The sequence below is a fragment of the Rhineura floridana genome, chromosome 12 (assembly GCF_030035675.1).
Source record: "Rhineura floridana isolate rRhiFlo1 chromosome 12, rRhiFlo1.hap2, whole genome shotgun sequence".
In the NCBI taxonomy this organism is placed as follows: Eukaryota; Metazoa; Chordata; class Lepidosauria; order Squamata; family Rhineuridae; genus Rhineura; species Rhineura floridana.
In genome coordinates this window covers 23,087,310-23,106,750 of record NC_084491.1, presented here as the reverse complement: position 1 = coordinate 23,106,750, position 19,441 = coordinate 23,087,310, and the positions used below count along the sequence as shown (strand labels likewise).

General features: G+C 42.4%; 1 protein-coding gene and 1 pseudogene across 4 annotated transcripts in view; both read left to right on the top strand.

The window, feature by feature from the left end:
• Window positions 1-19,441, top strand: part of UNC5D (unc-5 netrin receptor D) — a 550,803-nt gene that overhangs the window by 74,107 nt on the left and 457,255 nt on the right. The window lies entirely within an intron of this gene.
• LOC133368910 (5S ribosomal RNA) lies at window positions 3,555-3,660 on the top strand (annotated as a pseudogene).

The window sequence follows — 19,441 nt, the reverse complement described above, 5'->3', positions numbered from 1 at the left end:
AAATCATGTGCACTGGTTTCACTTTTTGTCTGAGGGGAACCTCTCTCTTTGTCTTGGACAAAACCCACAAACAAGTAAAAAGTCCTGGTTGAAGCTGTAGTGTACACGTAGGCCTGTGTTAACAGGAGTAATTCAATGTAAGCACTGGCAGACTTCAGGCTTGAAGGATCTACTTTTTTTTTACCTGAGGTGTACCACTAGACCTAGGTGCCAAATGATAGGTCAGGCTGTGGAGCCAATTACCTGCTGCCCCCAGAGCCATACTGTGGGATAACTTGCATATACAAGTACAACTCTATACCTGAGTTACTCCAGATTTGGAATTCTACCAAGTGAATTCCTGAGGGGGGGGAAGCCTTTGTTGTTGTCCTTGCTAAACATCTGATGGGAAGAAACCCATCAGTCTACTCCCTTTAGAAAATTTAGATAATCCTCTGGAGTACGGCATCCATGCTCACACTTTAAAATATGAACCAAAGCCCATGCAGAAAGGTCTGGTTTGCATGTCATGCTAAAATCATTGTTTAACATTAGAGCCAGAGCGCACATGAGCCTTCACATGATTCCCCCTCCTCTTTTCTCCTTTGGTGCAGCTCCGAGGAAGAGATTGTAAGTTTCTGTTTTTGCTTTAGAGTAATAAGAGTTTAGGCTCCTTTCACACTGCACTTTATTCCGTTATTCCCACAAGTTCTTACCTGGCAATTTGCACATTTTATTTGATCTTTCACATGATGTAAAAGCTAGTTCCACTATAGTTTGTTAGATTTTCCGAACTTGGAAAATCATGGGAATTTTTTGCTAGCTGCAAACTGCTCACGTGACAGTCAGCCCAGCATGCCATGCATTCCCACCCTTTAGGCATAGGTGCGGGCAGCAGCTTCCCCTTCCTCTTTTCCCACACTCACCCCTGTGTCCAGACATGCCACAAAAATAATGGCAATGGGATGAGATCCTAGACCTCCTATGCATATGGGGTGAGGAAAAAACAATCTGCTCCAGTTAAGGAGCAATCACATAAATATTTATCTATTTGAAGACATTTCAAACTACATGATAAAGGGGGCCATAAGAGGTCTGCTCATGACTGCAGACTTCTAACTCACACAGTGAATTGTGGGGGAACTACGGTGCACATGTGCATAACGGGTGAGGGATGAAAACATGATGTTTGTTGCAGCAGCGTGAAAGACATTTGTGTGAAATGCTGGTATATTGGCCGAACAAAGCCTCGGTTCCTTAAAGCAACATGTACTGCAGTGTGAAAGGAATCTTAGAAATCACAAGAGAAGTGCTACCATTTTAATCCACAAAACTGGCACAATAAACCCCATGTGTGACAGCAGCCTTAGCATTATGTCTGAACCATAACCTTTGGTTCATCTTGACAATGGTTTGTTGAAACAAGCCAACTTCAAACCTTTGTTAAGATTAGCCACTGTTTGGAAAATGCAACAAGCAAATAAGAAGCTCACATAATAAGCTTCTCCAATTACTAATGTCTGATAATGATAAGATTATAACTAAAACAGTGGCCAAGTTCCTTTTTATAGCTCAAATCATACGGAAAAGGCAGCTTTTATTACTTCGGACTGTAAATTAGGAATCTCCTATTTTAAAAGTTTTAAATTTGTCTGTACTGTTGACGTCCATTTGTATTTCGGGTCTATGACCGCAAATGTTTTAATAAATAGAAATAGAAAAAAAATGATTGAAGAATTTCCCCCCCTACTCCTTCTTGTAGTCATGCCAGAGGAGGCAGGAGGGGGAGCGTGCAAGCCCAAAGCTCACCTCGGCTCATTCTTGTAAACTATGGAATCAGTGCCTTGTAAGCTTCCAGATGCTTTTTCTCCTTGGAGTGGCAGGCAACATGTCTAATCTACTCTATACTGGTTTTTCTTGCTGAGAAGAGTTGTGCTTGATAGTGGCACAGTTAATCTAGGCCATTCTCAGCCTCTTTTATGTGATCCATATGGAAATATCTAAGTCTATACACCTTTTAACATTTTGTGTTCCAGTGAATGCACAAACGACATAGTGGCTGTGTGGAGGGTGTTGATATTTCTTGCAGAACAAAAGGGCAAAAGAAATTGCTGCAAGTGATGGAGGAGGCAGTAACATCCTGATGTTAACCTTGAATTCATGAGTGCTATGTACTTGAAGTAAATAAATGAGAATCTTGTTCAAAACAAAAATAGCCAGTGTTGGGTAAGAAGAGTTTGAATGGCTGACTGAAATAAAGGCGGTTTTTATTTTCCTTTCTTCTTTTTCCCAATCCTCCCCCCACCCCTCGTGGTCTGTGTGTCTGTCATGCATATATGGGAATGTGATTATATGCATTGAGATGAAAGATTATGTAATGTATAAATTTGTATGATAGAGGTTAGGGAGAAGTTTCAAAGGTTTGGTCTTTATGTCGTAGTCTGAAGAAACTTAATACAAATTTAAAATAGAAAATAAAGAGAGGCATGTAGATCCTGAGAATAGCATTTATCGGTGCCACAACAGAGCCATCACTACTTTGAAAGTATAAATAAAAATAAAGACCAAGAGTACGTAGGGAGCAATCTAAACCCAAGATCTGCCGGGTTGGGCGGAGTTTAGAATAGGTAGGTCTCTGGCTGAGCTTGAATTCAGTCAGGGCTACATTGGCTGAAGTCCTCCATCCCACCTCAGCCAGAGGTATGCTGGCATAAATCCTCCATCCTGGCTCAGGGAGGCTCAGCCAGGCCGAGTCCTGAAAAGGGAACATTCCAGGGGAATGGCAGGGACAGGGGAGGGGGAGACGTTCCCCTACTGTAACTCCATTCCAAGCTCAATTCAGCTCAGTCATGTGACCTAGCAACCAAAATGAAGCTATACTGGCAAAAAGGGCAGTGTAAGTCCAACTCTATTTTGAAGGCTTGTTTTCCCTCTGTTAGGTATGGGCCGGCTCAGCCAGCAGTAGGCACACTCCTGAATTGAGTTAGGAATGGCAGTAAATTACAACAGTATAATTTACCCCAGCATAAATTACACTGGCTTCCTGTAGTTCGGATTGTTCTGCCTGTGTCTGCAGGTGAGGAACCTTAAAGGCACCTCTTCAGTTTTTTTTTTAAATCTTCACCATCATCATCATCATCATCATCATTTTGATGTCACAGGGTGAGATGTTTTAATGGTATGACCATGTACTCTGCTTACACCAGGGATGGGAAACTTGTGGCCCTCCAGATATTGGACTCCAATTCCCATTACATTAGCATGGACAGTGATCAAGGACAATGGTATCTGTAGTTTAAGAACATCTGGCAGGCCACAGGCAATGGTGGTTGGTGGACTCTGAACTTGGTGGGACTGTTTGGTAGCCAAGACCAATCACTTGGAGAGGGCCAAGGGGGTTGTGTAGAGGATGCCACAATATTCACAATCTGGAGATTATATTAACCTCCTCCTAGCACAAGGAAGGCAGCAACACAAACTGTTGCAAGTTGCAACACACATGGAGGCTCTCTGTAGTCCACCATTTTTCCTCCCAATACTATCTCTCATTTACAAAAATAGTATAGAAAGTAACTGCCTATGGCCATACTACCCTGAACACACCCAATCTCGTCTGATCTCAGAAGCTAAGCAGGGTCAGGCCTGGTTAGTACTTGGATGGGAGACCGGGTGCTGTAGGCTTAGAGGAAGGCAATGGTAAACCACCTCTGAATACCTCTTACCATGAAAACCCTATGAATATATCCCCCCCAAAAGATTCATAGGGTTGCCATAAATCGTAATCGACTTGAAGGCATATAACAACAATAGAAAAGAGCTACTGTACATAATTATCATAAAAGGAGACTTACATTGTATTTACGGTGTCCACCACACACACTCTCTCTTCCCCCAGATTCTAATATTTGAAAAAGCTGCTCAATGAACAGCCACACCCTTCTGCCTGCCTTCCTGCCTGCCCACAAAGAGGGTACTTCAAGGAGTTTGGAGGTGCAGTCTGAAATTAAACACCTCTGGAGTCTGGAGCAAGCTCAGAACAGCTCCCTGGGCTACCCAAAAAGTAGCCCAATTAAGGTTAGGTACATTAAAAGGAGATATAGACAAGAGAAGGGAAGGGAAAACTGCACAGTTAGGGAAAATGGCCATTTGCCCCAATAACATTAACAATAATGTGTTTTCTGTCTAGAGAGAGATGGGTGGGACCTTCTGGCCAAAGCAATACTTTGGGATTTTGATTGGGTGAGTGTTGCAGAGAGCTGATTGACTAGAGAATGGGGGAATGACAGAAAAGTATCCAGGCCTCTGTGTTGAAATGTATTATGGAAGGACAGGTGGAAAAGGAAAAAAGTATGTGTTTGATATTTTTGGAGAAACTTAAAAAAAAAGGCCAGGTATCTCACTTGGCAGGGCTAAGCCCATAGCCCTAACAGATCAGCCTCCACTGGCCACGGTTTCCACATCCTTGACTTATCTTTATCATTGTTAGGCGGTCCGGATGAGTACAAAACATGCCATGGCTCATTTGTATACAGAGTTCATAGAAGATTGTATATTCTTTTTTTAAAGTCCATCCTAAAAGATTTTGTTGAATTTCTCCTTGCTTGAGGATCTAGGATAAAATGGAAGATAAAACATCCTTTGATGTTTTGAAGATGGTGGGATTAGAGATGTGAAGGCCCATGAAGAAAAAAAAGTGTGTGTGTATATATAATTTTATATTATAATATATATAATATCATTTTTTCTGTTTTTCTTGTCATTTCTGGGCATTCACATATCTAGGTGGGATGCACAATTTTGTTCTCCTCATTCTAGCTTTGATTACAACAGAACAGCCTAGCTGGGGGCTGTGGTGCTCAAAACACTTTGAAGTTGAACTTGATCTGAACCATGACAGCCTTCTTTAATGTGCTGATGCTTTTGCTTTTGAATATATTCTTCTGCGTTTGCATTATACAGAAATGTGAATAAAGTGATAAGCAAACCGAAAAATGATAGCATTAGTGGAATGCGTTGTCATACAGTAAAGCATTTCACCCTGAGGGAACAAAATGAAACTCTGTAATTTTTTAGACTCTTAAGAAGTGCCTGTTAGGTTCTTTTTCTGCAGCTTCTGAGTGCTCTCAGTATCTCCCCCTTTCTAATTTCATTCTTATTTTTATTAAATTTTCGTTTTTCAAAACGGGACTATATTATGCGGCAGAATAGGGGGAGATAAATGCAGGTCTGTCTATTGAAAAAGCGTGTCACTCTTACAGAATTGTAAGATGGGCTGACTGTTTAGAAATGGGCCGCTTGTCCAACCTTTCATTTAATATTTTTATCTGCAGTCTGTGAACCAATTATGCTCTTGAAGATTAAATGATGAAATTGAATCTGGGAACAATTGGAACATAATAGTAAAGGCCTGGCAAGGTGAATGTTTTGGTACCCTTCTTTCCTTCTCTTTATAACTTTGAGGACAAAGGCTAGCTTTGGTGTCGATCTATAGTTACAGGAATAGTTGTTGATATCCTACGCTGCAAAATAATCCCTTTTTTAACAGAATTGTTAACTGCAAACTCTCAAATTAGCAATCCCCTCCAAACCTATGTCAAAGTGTTGTGCTATAAACTACAGGTTTCGAGCCACCGCTTGCTAGCGGTGCATCAAATCAGGGTCGTTAGCAGAATGGGAAGCAATTTTAGGTGATTCCCCCTCCCCTGTGCAATTCCCCCACATTCTGCTTAAATCTGCTACAGAGGGTTGGGGGACTCTCCAGAGCATATATTGGGGGGCAGTGGGGCATGCATCAAAAATTGCTTCTCTCATTGTTCTGTTGATGGAACTGTTGCCATCAACACCATTGGATACAATCCTTTGAGAGGGTTGCATTTAACACTAAAATATGGATTTTGAGATGGATTTTTTAAAAAAGAATCACAGATTAATGCAGAAATAGAACAGTATTATGGATAGTGTGGTGTAGTGGTTACAACATTGGAACAGAACCTGGAAGACCAGGGTTCAAATCCTTACATGGCCATGAAGCTCCCTGGGCGATCTTGGTCCAGTCACTATCTTTCAGCATATCCTATCTCACAGGTTTGTGGTGTGGATAAAATGGGGAGAGAGAACCAGGTGTACCATTTTTATCACCTTGGTGGAAAAGTGGGATATAATAATAATAATAATAATAATAATAATTGATGATGATGATGATGATGAAAAGGTGGCATGGGCCAGAAATAGATGGATCTCTTCATAATTATTTGCAATGTGCCTTGGTAATGCACATCTGTGAGATTTGTTGAACCAAGTGATTTGCCTTAACCTGCCATATTTGCAAAGTGTATCACCATTCTTGGTCACTTTCCTTTTGGATATTAAATAATCCCATGGAGTGTTTTCAATTGTTAAGAAAGGAGTGGCTAACTAGTGGTCTCCCAGATGTTGCTGAGCTACAACTTCCATCATTCCTGACTATTGGCTGTGCTGGTGAGGGCTGATGGGAGTTGTAGTTCAGCATCATCTAGAGGGCTACATGTTCCTTGTCCCTGCAGGTTTCCCACTTATCTTGTAAAATAAACCCCCAGAAGATGGGTCTGTTAACAATGTACATCCAAACACTTTTAACTGCAGTTGAAACAATTCCTATAGGCTGCTCACAATAAACTCAGTGAAATTAACAAGTTGGGGCTGTCTTATCTGTCATGAAACATCTCCAAAGGGAAATTGTGAATTGGTCTGCTGTGGTAGATAAGCTTATCAGTAAAAATGCCAAAATTAAACTTCATTAAATACACCAAATACACTTTGGTCAGATTAGGTACATAACACCAATTCTGGAGCAACTGCATTTGCTACCAATTGGTTTCTGGGCTCAACTCAAAGTGCTGGTTTTGACCTATAAAACATTATACCCCAATACCTCAAGGACCGCCCCTCCCTATATGCACCGGACCCTGCACTGGATATCAGAGACCTATCTTTCTGTGCCCCCTCTGAAGGAGGTTTGGAGAGTGGCAACATGAGAATGGGCCTTCTCAGTGGTGGCCCCCTCTTTGTGGAACACTCTCCCCAGGGAGGTATGCTTGGAGCCTTCATAATCCATATGTAGGTGCCGGGCAAAAACGTTACTCTTCTCCCAGGCATTTGGTTCATAATTTTGGAAGGCTTTTGGGAGGCTTCTAGTATGTAGCCTTCCTAAGAAGGGTTGCTCCACCACCTAATGTACTGCTTTGTTTTTAACTTTTTATATATATATATTAATTTTTGCTTTTTTAATTTTAATTTTTTATTACCTGTAAGTCACTTTTGTGTAGAAAAGCAACCAACAAATTTAATAAATAAATAAATAAAAATAAATGAAAGACAATGCATAGTATCTTGGCATAGTCACAGTAAAATATCTGTATTGAAACCTGTGGCCCTCCAGATGTTGCTGGATTACAACTCCCATCATCCTGGCTATTGGCTATGATGTCTGGGGCTGATGGGAGTTGGAGTCCAGTAACATTTGGAGGGCCACAGATTTTGCACCCCTGGCTTATATAATCCCTTCAATATCGGTATGTGCATCAAAAAAGCGGGAAGTGTGCCAAGATAAGATTTTTTTCCAAGTGAGGCAAGTTGATAGCGAAGCTGGGAGGGCAGAGCTATTCTACAGCCCAGGATCCCTAACCTCAATGGTGTGCCACATGGAGAATTTCCAGATCTGAGGGTTCCTTTTCCTAGCTTTGATCGCTCTTGACAGCCATCTATTCAATTGTTTGGGGCTTCACCTTTGTGTGCCCCATCAGGCATAGGGCAGGTGGGCTTGGCACAAATGGCCTTGCAGGCCATATAGGGAGACCTGGAGGGCCTAATTAGACCCATGGGCTGGAGATTTCTGGTGTAGGAGAAAAAATGTATTTTTGTATGTAGAAAACCACGTAAGAGTCTTTTGGGGAACTTAAGTATGTTTCAGTGTATCTTAAAATGTGTCTATGGATGGCAAAGTGGACACTTCTGTAAGGAAATGAAAGTCACATGTACCATGTCCCCAAGCAGTAACTAGAAAGCCCTGCCAAGTAAGGAATAATCAGATCAAACCTGCACAGAAAGTTCTGTGGAGGTTGGATCCTCCTCTCTATTTAAGTATCTATGATGACATTTATATCCTGCCTTTCCTCCAAGAAGGTCAAGGTGGCATACATGGTTCTTCCCCTCCCTCCCCTCCCTATTTTATCCTCGCAAGAACCCTGTGAAGTAGGGTTAGGCTGAGAGACTGAGGCTGGCCGAAGGTTACTTCATGGCTTAGTGGGGATTTAAACCCTGGTCTCCCATGTCCATGCCTGTCCACAGTGTGTGTTGTACATTTTTTCTTGGTTTATTGCTCTGTGCTGTCAATTCGGGGTGCCAGATGTGAGCTGTACTTGGGGGTTTCAGTACATCCAGGAACAGTAATGGTGTGAGGTTCTCGTTGAGGTTGTCATGGAGGGGCATGTAGGTCTGGCCTCTGTTTAGAGAGATTCCAGGTCTTCTTCTTCTTCTTCTTCTTCTTCTTCTTCTTCTTCTTCTTCTTCTTCTTCTTCTTCTTCACCAAGACCCAGTGCTTCTGCTTGTGGTGTCAGGCAGTGTTTGACCCTTTAGCTCAATAAGAAGTAAAGTTTCTCCAACTATTTCCCACTTGTTATGTGTATATATCCTTGAAGGAACTCATGGTAGTGTACGTGGTTCTCTTCGTCTCTCCATTTTATGATCACAACTAGAGATGTAAAATTTCCAGAAATTTTGAAGCCATGGGAAAAAAAACGCTTTCTCCCCTTTTTTTTCAGAAAAAAATGAATTTTTTGGAAAAAAGGAAAAAAATGCAATATTAGCACTTTTTACAGATTGAAAGTCACTTTGTTACTTCAGGAACATCAAATGTAATTATATACAAATTGGTTTGGCATGAAATTATCACATTTGGTATATTAAAAGTACATTTTATTCAAACAATTATTACAAATTGAATTTACTTTTTTAAATTTTTACTTTTTTTTTGTAATGAATGGATCTACAAGATCCTGAACTGTAAGGAACCTCTTTCTTTTTCCAGTTTATGAGGAGCAGGCAAAAAACAATTAAAAGAAACCAGAAGAAACCATCAACATTAATGACAAAGAAAATTATTTATGTCTCTGCTAGTCCTCCACAGTGTCAAGCAGACATAAAGCATCCATTCCCATAAAAAGAACTGAGGAAAAAAAAGGGGGGGCATGATGAATAAAACAAACCTTCCATGATCCATTTTTTCCCCCAATTTTTTTTTTTGGGGGGAAAGCAAAAAAAAAAGGCTTTGGATAAAAACAACCCCCCCTTTTTTTCTGAACTTTTCCGGGTTTTCCCCCTGAGCCTTCAAATCTCTAAGCACAACCCTGCAAGGCAGGTTAGAGTGAAAGATAATGACTAGCCAAAGTCAGTCTGGCTGAGTAGGGATTTGAACTCTGGTAATACCCCCTGCTTGTCTGGATGGAAGATAAAAGGTAGGGGTGTGTGTGTGTGTAGGAATTAACCACCCAGTATTGGCATGTGTCCCTTGGGAAGTTGCCCAGAAGTAAATGTGGCCCTTGGTCTGAAAAAAGGTTCCCCAACCCTGCCCTACAAGGGCAACATTTCTGCACTCGTGCTTCTCTAATGAAGCAGACTCTCATTAAATTAATTACAAATAAACAAGTAAATAAATATGAATGAATAATAAGTCTGACATCTTAAAAATAAGAATTTTATTGTGGCATGAGCTTTCATGGATTGGAGTTTAGGTTGCCCAATATGTGAGCTTGTATCCTTAGTTGGTGAATATATATGATGCTAAAAGGCCCATGGAATGTGAGAATGTAATGTCTGTGACATCACTACTCAAGCAACAGTGACCATTCATAGCAGCAGTAACCCAACTTTCATAAGTAAGGCAAACAATGCCACATTTTATGGGGGCAAGGGAGAATCGATGGTCAAACGTTATCTGCACTTTAGGATGGAAGGATCTGTCAATTTCATTTCTCTCCGTTTTTTGTTTTTCCAATTTAATTCCGTTCTGCACATTTCTGTAGTAATTTGCATTTTTTAAAAAAAATCTCATGAAATTTCTTCAGCATTTTAGTGTCAATTTCTCTTAACACATCATTTTTGTATGTAGTTGTGACTAATGTAACATTTTTGCAAGGAATTTCTCCTCATATAATGCATTTTGTCTGTTATTTTCACTAAAAAGTTCATTTTTATGCACACTTGCCCTAACATTTGCATTTGTGTAAATATTCCTTGGTTGTAGAAGTATATCATAAAAATCTGGTATGTGCGGTTTTCAAAGGATGACCCTCTTTCAGTTCTCATATAATTTCAAAAATTTGATAGATCTGGCTTTATATGCAAAGTGGATCAAATTTTATTTCCCATCCCTTCTTGCACTTATTAAAGAGATTTGAGGCATTTGCGGTAATAAAGAGATTTCCTGTGTTTTATACACTTCCTGTACTGGAGGTTTATGAGCCACAGACTTTAGTACTTGCACAGATGATCTGAAGAAGGACCAGCTGACAGTAGAATGTTAATTGATCTGATCCCCACTTTATTGCTGGAAAGGTTTTTATAGGAATGTATAATGAGTAAACAGCCAGATTCCTGCTTGGGTTATACATTCCTCTGACTTGTTTTCGTTTGTTTCCTCCCTAAGGAAGAAAGCTTTGGCATATTCATTCTGTAGTTTCGTATTGTTATAATGCCTCTTTACGAGAGGGAGTGGTCCCGGGCTGTCTGAAAGAGGCAGTGGTGAGACCACTCCTGAAAAAGCCTTCCTTGGACCCAGACAATTTTAACAGCTACAGGCCAGTGGCGAATGTTCCATTCCTGGGCAAGGTCTTGGAACGGGTGGTTGCTGGCCAGCTCCAGGCGCTATTGGATGAAACTGATTATCTAGATCCATTTCAATCGGGTTTTAGGCCCGGTTTTGGCACTGAGACAGCCTTGGTCGCCCTGTACGATGACCTACGTCGGGAAAGAGACAGAGGGAGTGTAACTCTGTTGATTCTCCTTGATCTCTCAACGGCTTTTGATACCATCGACCATGGTATCCTTCTGGAGAGGCTCGCGGAGTTGGGAGTTGGAGGTACTGCTTGGCAGTGGTTCCGCTCCTACTTGGCGGGTCGTCTCCAGAAGGTAGTGCTTGGGGAACATTGCTCGACACCGCGGGTTCTCCAATATGGGGTCCCGCAGGGGTCAGTTTTGTCCCCCCTGCTTTTTAATATCTACATGAAGCCGTTGGGAGAGGTCATCAGGAGTTTTGGAGTGCGTTGTCATCAGTATGCTGATGACACGCAGCTCTACTTCTCCTTTTCATCTTCTTCAGGTGAGGCTGTAGATTTGCTGAACCGTTGCCTGGCCGCGACAATGGACTGGATGAGAGTTAACAAACTGAAGCTCAATCCAGACAAGACTGAGATGCTGTTGGTGGACGGGTTCTCTGATCGGATGGTGGATATATACCCTGTCCTGGATGGGGTTACACTCCCCCTAAAGGACCGGGTTCGTAGTCTGGGAGTCTTTTTAGACTCTTCCCTCTCACTTGAGGCTCAAGTAGCCTCGGTGGTTAGGAATGCGTTTTACCAACTTCGGTTGGTAGCCCAGCTACGTACCTATTTGAGTAAAGAGGACCTTACATCAGTGGTACATGCTCTGGTAACCTCACGTTTGGATTACTGTAATGCGCTTTACGTAGGGCTACCTTTGAAGACAGTTCAGAAGCTACAACTAGTGCAAAATGCGGCGGCCAGATTGCTGACAAGGACCAAGCGGTCTGAGCATATAACACCAGTTCTGGCCAGCTTGCACTGGTTGCCAATATGTTTCCGGGCTAGATTCAAAGTGTTGGTATTAACCTATAAAGCCTTATACGGTGCGGGACCACGATACCTTGCGGAACGCCTCTTCCGATATGAACCGGCCCGTGCACTACGTTCTGCTACGAAGGCCCTCCTCCGGGTTCCAACTCACAGGGAGGCCCGGAGGGTGATGACAAGATCTAGGGCCTTCTCAGTGGTGGCCCCCGAACTAAGGAACAGTCTCCCCGAGGAAGTACGCCTGGCGCCGACTCTGCTCTCCTTCCGGCGCCAGGTCAAAACCTTCCTATTCTCTGAAGCATTTTAAGTTACACTGATTTACTTTTTAAAATGTTTATTGTATTGGATTGATGATTGTATTTTAGTATTATTTTGTTATTCATTGTATTTTTATGCTATTTTATGTTCACCGCCCAGAGAGCTATTGCTAGTCGGGCGGTATATAAATTTAATAAATAAATAAATAAATAAATCACAAGTCGTGGCCATCTTTTGTCCAACAGATAACTAGTTAATAGTTCAGAATAAGTGTAACTGATGATTTCCTAACGGGACCGATGCAGAGATCTCTGGCTCTCTTGGATGTAAAAGCCATTTTCTTCTTACATACACCACCACCACCACCAGTTAAGCAAAGGGGGTGTTCAGGTGTTTACATTGGGAAGAGAGATAAAAGTTCACTGTGAATTGCATCCCTTCCTGAGGATGTAACATAAGGAGACAGTGGGTCTGTTTTGTCCTTGGGATCATATGCTACTTGCCTTTATGGGCCAGGGCTGTAGCCCATAGGGGAGGGCTGTAGCTTTATGAGGCAGAGCTGTAGCTCATAGGGGAGGGCAGGTTTGATCATTTGCATGGTTACTCCAGTGCAATCATGCTTAAGATAGGTAAACCTGACTGGGGGAAGGAGGGGGAAGGAAGGGAAGGGAAAGGAGGAGATTGGAAGGGGATAGGGGAGGGAGAGGGAGGGGCAAAGCAAGGGGGAGCAAAAGGGCAAGAGGGAGGGGATAAGAGGGAGGAGGAGGGAAGGGCAGATTTGATCATTTTCATGCTTTTTGAGTCCAGTGGGATTTACTTCTATGTAATCATGCTTAGGATAGGTGAAACTGACCTGGGGAAGGGGCAGGAAGGGGAGGGGAAGAGATTGGGTGGGTGGGCACTGGGCGGAGGGGAACCCCTTTCCTTTCCAAAAGGAAAACTTTGTGAACTGTATCATTTTTCATTGTTTTCCCCACCTTTTTATTCTACAGCAGGCACATGTGGTCTCCCACCCAAATTTAAACCAAAGCTGTCCCTGGCCAGACCTTTATTTCACTTTAGACAGTCATGGCTTCTCCCAAAGAATCCTGGGAAGTGTAGTTAGTGAAGAGTGCTGAGAGTTGCCAGGAGAAGCCTTGTTCCCCTCACAGAGCTTGAATCAGAGTGGCCAACAGTTAAACCACCACTGGAGCTCTGTCAGGGGGATAGGAGCCTCTTCTTAGCACCCTTCACAAACTACACTTCCCAGGATTTTTTGGGGGGAAGCCAAGACTGTTGAAAATTGGAGGAGCCCAAAACGATAGTCCTGGGTAATTTCAATGTCCATGCTGAGGCTGCCTCTAGTGTTCCGTCTCGGGACTTCATGGCCTCCATGACAACCATGGTCTCAAGTTGTCACTGGCCTGATGCATAGGGCAGGGCACACCCTTAACTTGGTTTTTGCTCCAGATGGAGGACGGGGTGGTCTGCAGATGGGGAGGTGGATGTCACCCCATTGTCATGGTCAGACCACTTCCTGGAGAAGTTTAGACTTATGTCTCTGATCCATCCCTGCAGGGATGGTGGACAGATTGAGATGGTCCGCTCCCGGAGACTAATGGAATCCACTGGATTCCTGAATGCCCTGGGGGAGTTCCTAGTAGATAGAGCAGGTGACTAAGTTGAAGCCCTTGTCATACTGTGGAACAGCAAGGTGCATCGGGCTCTTGACACTTTTGCCCCCGAGTGCCCTCTCCGGCATTGTGGAGCCCAGTTTGCACCTTGGTACACTAGTGAGCTAAGGACAATGAAACAGGCTGGGCAATGGCTAGAGCGCAAGTGGCGAAAGACATGCTGTGAGGCTGATCGGGCATGACTAAAACATCATAACCATGCCTATTGTGTGGTGGTGAAGGTGGCGAAAAAGGCCCACTTCTCTGCCTCCATCGCATCCTCAAGTAGCTGTCCAGTGGAGCTTTTCTGTATTGTCAGGGGGTCTGGTGACATCAACACCAGGAAATTGAGTTTTAGACCCTTCAGAGGCCCACTGTGAATTGTTTGCAAGACACTTTGAGGGTAAAGTTGCTCGCCTCCATAGCAGTCACATCTACTGTTGTCCCCAATGAGGTGTCCAGTGCAATGTCTGCTGCAACCTCTTGGGAACGGTTTCAGTTGATGCGGCTTGATGAAATAGACAAGGGGCTTGTGATGATTTGGCCAGCAACGTGTCCTCTTGACCCTTGCCCTTCTTGGCTTATTAAAGCTTGCTGAGGGGGGTTGACCGAGTGGATCCAGAGTGTGGCCAACACATCATTGTGGGAGGGAGTGGTTCCAGCCTCCCTGAAAGAGGCAGTGATCCAACCACTCCTGAAAAAGCCCACCCTGGACCCATTGGTCTGCAACAATTACCGACCAGTTGCAAATACCCCCTTCTTAGGGAAGGTGATTGAGAGGGTTGTGGCACAGCAATTGCAAGTACTCTTGGATGAAACAGATTATCTTGACCCATTCCAGTCTACGTTCAGGTCTGGTTATGGGACTGAATCAGCCTTGGTTTCCCTGATGGATGGTGTTTATAGGGAGAAGGACAGAACGAGTGTGACCCTGTTACTCTTAATTGATCTCTCAGTGGCCTTTGATACCATTGACCATGGTATCCTTCTGGGCCGACTTGGTGAGATGGGTATCGGAAGCACTGTTTTACAGTGGTTTTAATTCTATCTCCAAGGTTGTTTTCAGAGAATAGCATTGGGTGATTTTCTTTTGGCCTCCTGGCAGTTGTGCTTTGGGGTGCCTCAGGGTACTATCTTGTTCCCCATGCTGTTTAACATCTATATGAAGCTCTTCGGAGTGGTCATCAGCAGATTTGGGGCAAAGTATCAACAGTACACTGACAATATCCAGTTCTATTTCTCTGTAGCATCTGACTCAGGAGAGGGCGTGCAAGCCCTGGACTGCTGCCTGGACTCAGTGGTGAGCTGGATGAGGGCCAATAAACTGAGTCTGAATCCTAACAAGATGGAGGTGATGTGGGTTGATGGTTCCTAAATTCAGATTGGTCATTTGCCTGCTTTGGATGGGGTCGTACCTGAGGTCCATAATCTGGGGGTGCTCCTGGATCCATATTTGTCGCTAGAAGCCCAGGTAGCCTCAGTGGCTAGGAGTGCCATTTACCAGCTTCGGCTGGTAAAACAGCTGTGGCCATTTCTGGACCGGGATAGCCTAACCACTGTTGTCCATGCACTGGTCACCTCCAGGCTGGATTACTGTAATGCGCTCTATGTAAAGCTGCAGCTGGTGCAAAATGCGAGACTGCTGACTGGGGCAGGGTATTGTCAACATGTCACCCCGCTGCTGAAAGAACTGTACTGGCTGCCCATTTGCTACCAGGCCAAGTTCAAGGTTCTAGTTTTGGTGTACAAAGCCCTATACAGCTCGGGACCAGGATACCTAAAAGACCATTTTATCCCTTATATACCCAGTCAATCACTGCGCTCTGCAGGTGAGGGCCTCCTGCAGATACCATCTTATCAGGAGGTCCGTTCTGCACAACATAGGAAATGGACCTTTAGTGTAGCAGCTCCTACTTTGTGGAATTCCCTCCCCTTAAATATTAGACAGGCACCATCTCCGTTATCTTTTCAGTGCCTATTGAAGACTTTCTTCTTCAACAAGCCTTTTAAGTTGAAAACTTATCCGACTGTGCGTCTGTGTTGCAATTGCTTTTTAATATGTTTTTAAAGCTTTTTTTTTTTAAAAAAAACCAGTATGTTTTTGACCTTTTTTTCTTTTTTAAGATGTCTTCAAAGCTTTTAAAATGTTTTTAAAGATATTTTGTTTTAATGCATTTTAAAGTCTGTTTTTATGATGTTTTAAAGTGCTTTTGTTTGCTGCCCAGGGCTCCTGCTGGGATATAAATCAAATAACAAATCAACTAAATAAGTAAAATAAATAAAACAAAATAAAGGTCTGGTTGACCCCATGATTTGCCAAGCCAAGCAGCTGTGAGTCTGGCTTTTAGAACACTGACAGTTAGTTCTTACTGAGCATGCCTGGGTTTATCATTGACTCTAATGTCAAATCTCTTAAATTAATTAAAATCAGCCATGCATTTTTTTTAACTTTTAGACTGCAGAAGATGAAGGTCAGAGTATGGGGCAATATCAGTAATAAGATTACCAATACTCTGTGAATATGACTGATTTTTAATTAATTTAAACAAATTATGAGAACTCTGACAGGAAAAAAGTCCAAAGGGGGCCTGTTTCTTTCTTTCTTTTTACACTTTAAACTCTCTATTCTCTCTGAGTGTTTTGTGTATCACCATGAAAACATAGAGGGTTGTTAAGCAAGTGTTTCTGAGTTCAGGATTATAAGTTTTGTAAGGTTTTGTTTTGAAATGTGGTTATGGGAAGCTTCAGAATTGCATGGGGGAGTAATTTCAATTTAACCTCACGGAATGTGAAAAACCCATGCTTGCTATATTATACAGCCACTCTTGTGGCTGTATAATAATTTCAGTGATGGGGAACCTGTGACCCAACAGATATTGTTGGACTCCAGCTCCCATCAGCTTCCATCAGTGTGAGTAATGGTCAGGGTGATAGCGACTGTAGGCCAATAACACGGGGAGAGCACAAGTTGACCATTTCTGATTTCCCTTCTATGTTTGTAAATAAGCCCAATATTGCAAAGCCCTGTTAGGGTGTTCTGTAGTCCTTAGTTGAACAACATGGGGGCAAAGAGTGGAGTCACATTGAGTAACTTTACTTGTGTTTATATCTTAATATTTTACTGTTGTCTTAATTGCTTTTTGTAACTTGTGATTATATGATTTATTTTTTATATAAACTGCTTTGAGGTCACTTGTGATAAAAAGTAGTGTATAAGCACATTAGATGATGATGATATTAGTATTAGTATTTTTTGATGACCACTTAGATATTTTTGCATTCAAGCGGTATATATAAATTTTGTATTATTATTATTATTATTATTATTATTAAGTGGGATATAAGTGTTCCAAGTAAACAATAAAGTAATATGATTGTGCCTGCTTAGTCAAGGTAACTTCTTTAGACAGTTAACAATTTTGAATCAATCAATTTAACAGATTCATTGTTGCATCTGTAGTATTATCTCTCTGCTCAGAAAAAAGGACACTTTGTCCCTCAGAAATGAGAATTATGTCAGCACTTGGTGCTTGGGAATGCAAAAAATGTTCAGCCCATGGGGAAAGTAAATGTTGTTAGAGGTGTGTAATCCCCACAACTTCTTACAAGGCAGGCTGCCCAGGCTTTGCCTCTTTTGTTGATATAAAAGCCATTGCCTCATAATCTGACATTTTCTCCTCGGATCTTAAGGCCCTGGCCATGTGTACAAGTCATTTTGATGTCAGCCTCTGTCCCACAGAGGGGCTTAGGAACAGGCTGTTCTGCAAATAAGTCTTCAGTAATAGTTGGAAGTGGTGTCAGCGGAGTGGTCTTTCAGCACAACATCAAACAGTGCACTGAGATGAAATGTTTCCAATTTATTGGTTGAGCAAGCAAAGGGATTTCTGCAATCTGGCTGCTGAGGGTCCACAGAGGAAGTGCCACTATTGCCACTAATGACAGCAGTAGAGTGCTTAATGGGAGTTCCATAACATACTTTTAGAAAAAAATGTTTCCTGTGGTGCTACATCGTAGGTCATTTTTTTAAAAAAAAATGAATGTTACAATGGTTTAGATTGTATAGATCTTTATCAATATGATCTTATGTATCAAAGGTGTATGGAGATCACATTGCTTCATGACACAATAGGTAATCATGTCAACAAGTAAAGGACCATAGTTGAGAATCCTACATACCAGGGGTAGGAAACCTCTGGCCTGCCAACATGTCTGGTCACCAGCTCCTGACTCAATTTCCTTGCAGTGGCACTGCCGTTGAGAGAAAAAAAGTGTACAGAATCCAGTGGGGACCTTATTGTTTTAATTGTATGTTATATACCCAGTCAATCACTGTGCTCTGTATGTGACTGCACCCTAAGTAACTGAGAATGCTGCATTTGCACCCCTCCAAAGTTATCCTCCATCCAGACAAGCAGGAGGTTTTAGCAGAGTTCAAGGGCATCCAAGCCAGGAGGGTGTGAAACAGGGCAAGTAGGGGTGTGGCCCAAGGAAAGGGGGATGGTCTACGGAGAGTCCCAAAGGCTAGATAGAGAGGCCTGGAGAGTCACATTTAGCCCCTCGTCCTGAGGTTGCCCACCTCTAAATTTCACAAAGAACACGGCATGAAGGTCAACAGAATTTTGCTAGTGAAAAGAGTTTTGAATGTTTATATTGCTTTTCAAAAAGAGCCAAGCAAAACCATAACCTGCATATGTACAAGCTGAGTCATAAGGCATAATCTAAGACAACTATTTTGCTGTGAAAAGTTTGTTGGGTTTTTATTTATCTTATTTATATTTATGTGTGTGTGTTGGTTTTCAATTGTATTTATATGTTGTGCAAATTAATTTCTTACTAGTTTTTGTAGTAATTCATTGTTAATTAATGTTGTGTGAATTAACATCCTGGAATCCTTTGACAAAGGGCAGTTAAGAAATACCTTTAAATGACTATACAGATAAACTAAAGGTGAGGGTGTGTAGAAAGGAAGAAATGTTGGTTAAAATAAAATCTAAGAAAAATACCTGGGTTGGTGGTCTGAAGGCATGTGAGGCCACCACCTTGCTGAAGCTAAGCAGGTCTTTGTTTGGTCAGTACCTTGATTGAAGACCTCCTGGGGACCACATACAAATGTATGCAAATAAACAACCTAAGAAGCCCCTGATGTACATGTTCGGTGTGGCTGATATATAGTTGGTCATGCCCATTAGCTTCAGTGGTTCTACTTGAGTAGGACCAAGTAGGACTACCGTTGGATACAACCCATTGCTGGCAATTTACATTCACTCCAGAGCTAAGGAGGAGAAGGGAAGAGGTCTCCATCATAGCTTATGGTAGCCATTCTCTCTGTGTGGATTTGGAATGGATTATGTCAGTTTTTGGGACTGGCCACTGGTCAGATAAATTATACAGCACAATCCTGTGCATGCAGGCATGGCACCATCACCTGTTACCTTTGGGCAGCTGCATGGGCTCTGGAACCCTGGTAGGGTACTCAGACAGTGAGGCCTGCTCTGGGTCCCTCCTGGCCATTTCCTACAACTTCCCCTATATATTGTTCATTTGGGAATTGTGTAATAAAAATGGCCTGTTGGTGGCTGGTGTCCTTTGGGACTGGTAGGGTGTGAGACAGGAGGCCAACAGTAGGTGGTGCCACAGCCAATGATAGGCAGAGCCAACTAATTCTAGTTTATGTCCCTTTTGTCTTCCTAGTTGAGTTCTACAAGTGCA